Source organism: Saimiri boliviensis, chromosome 13 (genome assembly GCF_048565385.1).
Source record: "Saimiri boliviensis isolate mSaiBol1 chromosome 13, mSaiBol1.pri, whole genome shotgun sequence".
Lineage (NCBI taxonomy): Eukaryota > Metazoa > Chordata > Mammalia > Primates > Cebidae > Saimiri > Saimiri boliviensis.
The window spans coordinates 95,201,546-95,206,485 of NC_133461.1; positions in this window are offsets into that span (position 1 = coordinate 95,201,546).

Genomic DNA, 4,940 nt, shown 5'->3' on the forward strand with positions numbered 1-4,940 from the left:
GAAATCAAAGATATGATGCCAGCACAAAGTTCCAATCAAAGGAAATTGGAAGTTGTCCTCCATTTTTCTAACCCAGATTTGGGCTACGTGAACTTAACTATGGCAGAGTGTGTTTGTGTGCATATGTGTGTCTGTGTATGTGTGTGTGTGTGTTTGTGGTTGTAGCTTCATAATTAATAAATCTAGTGAAAGTTTAAAATAAATGGAACCCTGCTTTCTACCCCGTTTGCCACTGGATCATCTTTTACTCAGTGTTGTTAATTCACCTGACAACTACTGGCTAACAACCTCCTAACTTCCCAGCACCAACAGATGCTGTGGGAAATACCTCAGGCACAGAAGAGCAATACTTCCTTCAGGTTACTTATGACTGAACAGAAGAAACAAGAAAGCTCCGATCTGGCCCAGTGCCTCACACGAGTAATACCAGCACTTTGGGAGGCTGAGGCAATAGGATCACTTGAGTCCATGAGTTCGAAACCAACCTGGGCACAGCAAGATCCCCGTCTCTATTAAAAATACAAAAATTAGCCAGGTGTGGTGGTGCACACCTGTGGTCCCAGCTACCGGGGAGGCTGAGGTGGGAGAATTGCTTGAACCTGGGAGTTGGAGGCAGTACTGCAGCCTAGGCAACAGAGTGAGACTCCGTCTCAAAAAAAGAAAAAGAAAAAAAGAAAGCTCTAATAACAATATAAGAGGTTAGAATTTATTCATTCATCAGGTCGATTCTCTTTCAAGCCTCTTACAAGGGCTTGTTTGGGATATTACAGTATCACCAGGAAGTCAGCAGGGGGCACCTCAAACTCATCTTCTGCTAAATGGGGCTAAGCTCATTTTCAGAGCAGGCCTTTGACATGGGTCTGGAGTTATCCCTGAATGTGACACCATCAGCAAAAACATCAATGACGTTGCATATTCCAATTATTAACTGAGCCTCAAAGTTTTCTTTCTTCTTCTACACAGATTTAAATTTTTAATTTTTTGTTTTGTTTTGAAAAAACGGGGAAACCACTTATAAAAATTCATGAGTTAGAAATCCAGTGGGTTGTTTGTGGGACATTCTTTTACGTTTTTGTGAGCTGTCTTCTCGCGAAGGCCTGTATCCTGCTCCCCCTCGGTTCCTCAGTTCCTCTGGGACACCATCTGGATAGCGTCCTCTGTTCTTCTTCTTTTTTCTGTCTTTGTTATTTTCTTTTCTTTCTTTCTTTCCTTTCTTTCTTTCTTTTTTTTTTTTTTTTTGTTTTTTGTTTGTTTGTTTGTTTGTTTGAGACAGGGTCTCACTCTGTCGTCCAGGCCGGAGTGCAGTGGTGTGATCTCAGCTCACTGAGACCTCCACCTCCTGGGTTCAAGCAATGCTGGGGCCTCAGCCTCCCGAGTAGCTGAGATTACAGGCACCTGCCACCACGCCCAGCTAATTCTTATATTTTTAGTAGAGATGGGGTTTCATCATGTTGGCCAGGCTTGTCTCACCTCCTGACCTCAGGTGATCCATCTGCCGCGGCCTCCTAAAGTGCTGGGATTACAGGCGGGAGCCACTGCACCTGACCATGCCCTTTTCTTTTCCCCTTACCATGAAGTCTCTTCCTGGATGCATCATTGCAATGCACTGGCGTTTTAAAAACTTCTCTCTTTTAAAAAATTATTTTGAAATTTATCTTAATTTTATTCAGACAAAACTTTTAATGCTGATTATAAAATATTATTTCTTCCTGTCTCTTTAGTTTTTTTCTATTGTTTTTGGAAAGGGGAAGGGCATGGATTTTCTCAACTCAGGAAAACTGAAATCTTAAAATGTCTCCAGGTTATCTTACACTGTAACTTTACGGCCTGAAGCAGCTCTCCCCACATCCCGCCACATTCCCAGATCCCAGAGCTGCGAACCTCAACTTCATCCTCACCTTCAGCAACACATCTTCATCTCTGTTCAGAGCCAGTTTGTGCTACAATTTAGCGAACAGATGTGAGTGGGTGGTGGTGGGAAAGCCTTTTATGAAAATTTTTAGTGAACATCTTTGTTTTTCTTATTTAAAAAGTCAATGGATTTTAATTTTTTTAAATATTTATGACCATATTTATACGTTTTGTTTGTATTAGGTGTTTTTACATTAATTATAATTTTTATTATAAGGACAAGATCTGACTCAGTACTGATATTCTTTAGAGCCCAATTACACATTTCATTTTATTTTAGTTTAGCAAGAAAGCCACAAAACAAAAATCTACATTAAAATATGTGTGTACAAAACAAAAATTATATTCCCAGCCTATTCCTGTTTGCAATTGCAGCAACATTAAAATGTAACACATCAAATACATTTTTTTCTTCTCACCTGCAATCGCCAAAGAAAAAAAAAAGCATCTTATGATTTGTGGCTGCTGCTACTTAATCTTCCCTGAGTTTCATCTTCCTTCATCTGTAGAAGGGAAATATTATTCAATTTGGAGCACTTTTGTAATGATTAAACGCAGCAGAAGATGAAAAGTGCCCAGTGCAATTAGCAATCCTTCAATCAAAATAAGCTAGCTAGCTAGCTAGATGTCTAAATAATGCTTCCCTCCATCCAGAATTTCCAGTTGTTCATTAGGTATGCACATTCAACTTTTTACTTAGGTCATTTAAAATGTGTCCCAGGGGCAACTGTCCTGCTATAAAGATGCTGTTTTGCTGAACGTTTATAAAATGCTTAGCTGCTTCTCACCTAACACTCTTAGTCTGTTGCAAATTAAATGTCAATTATAGAAAAAGTGAAGCCTTGAGCTACTGAAGGCCGAGTCACCTCGCTGAAGTTTGGATGAGTCGCTTCACTAGTGCACATGCAATCCTGACCTGGAGATCATGTGAGTTTCTGCGTTAGAAGGCAACCACCTGATCGCTCCCAGCGCAGCCAATCAGGAGAGTGTGTTGCCACCACACCCACCTGCTCCGGCTTTCCCCGGGAGAGGAGCCAGCCTGCCTTTTTTTTTTTTTTTTTTTTTTTTTAACCAGGCTAAGCTGCTACGAATTAAGTCTTCCTGGAAATCTCTGCAACTCTAATGGATGTGCTAATGGCACAGTTCACTCCAAACTGGATTCATATTTAAATATTACATATCCTCAAACTCTTGAGTGCTTTGATTTTTTTATCTGGTTAGCCTGGGAAACCATTTTAAAAAATACTTTACAAGTATCAGACTTTCCCTTAGCAATTTCATAAAATCTCCTTGCAGTTCCCTGAAAGGCACAGAAGTGCAGTTTGGTTTGGTTGTCTTATCAAAGGACATTTACACGTGAAAATAGGCTGCAGGAGTATTCTATGTAAGACAGCAGGCATTTTTGCACGTCTGTTTATATGCCATTTACACCATGAACACATCCAATGCAATCGTACTCATCTTCTGTCATTTTTTAAAATTAGAGTTTATACAAGATTTTTGGAGGACGGCCACATCATAGTTATTCATCCCTTGCATGGTTTCTTCTGCCACTTCTAAAGTTCTGCGGAGTTTAATTTTTGGCAGGTTTGAAGATTCTCTACATATTTTGTAGGACAGAGTGAGCGTGCACAACATATTGTGTAATAATCGCAATACAAGACAGTGTGCTCTGTTGTGGCATGGCATGCAACTTAATGAAAGAACTTTGTTGTGCAGAATAGCAACCTTTGAATTATCTGGGTGTTATCAATTTTTTTTTCATTTTTCGAGAAAAACTTAAAAAGCCTTTCATTGTGTGTTCGTTTGTGTAGTGATGGAGGGCGGGATGAGTAGAAGACATTAAAAATATTCAGACCATGAATACAGTGGATTAGAGGCTCTGATTTGATGAGCCAGTTTCTCAGCCATAGACTGGGAGGGGGTGGGGGATAGAGTTCATTGTCCTTTATGGCTATTATAAGTCTCTTATAGTTAAGAAGATATTTAAAATTATTCCAAGCATTTTTGGCAGAAAAGCACAGTATCCAATGTGATTTTTTTTCTTATTTTATGTGCATGCCTCTCACCCATTTAAAAATAGCTTTTTTGACCTATAATTTAAATACTATATAATTCCCCCAGTTAAAATGCACAATTCTATTGTTTTTAGTATATTTACAGAGTTGTGCAGCATCACAATCATGTAATCTAGGGCGTTGTCATCAACTCCCCCTAAATCTGTCTATTCTTCCCCTCCCCTATTAACTACCCAGCCCCAGGCAACCACTGATCTACTTTCGGTCTCCATAGATTTGTCTATTTGTGGACACTTGAAATAGAATCATACAATGTGTGTCTTTTGTGATGATCTTACTTATCATAACTCAGGATGGCTTTAGATTTTTTCACCTCAATGTACTGCCTCTGAACATAAAATATTATCCTTGCATTCCTTGATGAGTTTGAGGATCGAGAATAATTTGCATGAGGAAAAATTAGAAGCTAGTTAGAGCAAGTGGGCTTTTCTCCATCACATAAGCTGATCCATCTTGCCAATGTTAAAATACCAGATTGTACAAGCACAAGCTGGGACGCAATGTGAGTCCCTGCATCCCTACATTGACTTTGCGGCGCGGAGGGGGTTGGGGTGGGGTGCGGGGTGAGGGGGGACGACTGCAAGTGATAAACAGGACTCATCAAATGAGGGGTGTATTAAAGGGCCGATCAAATGTAATTTAACAGCCATACTTTCCTTCCTTGGAAAACAGGTGATTGTTGAGTATTTAACATGAATCTAGATAAACCTTGCCATTAGTGCTTAGCCAGGGGGCCCCGGGAGAGTGGAACCCCTTAGGCTAAGCCAACAGGAGCCTAAAAGAGCAACTTTTTCCATCTGCCCTTTTCCCCTCTTCTCGCTGGCAGGGTTGATCCTCATTACCGTTTGCTCAAACGTTTGGAAATGAATTTAGGGCCCTCCCCCCAACTTATTATTTTATAGCCAATAGGTGATGAGGTTTATTTGCATATTTCCAGTCACATAAGCAGCG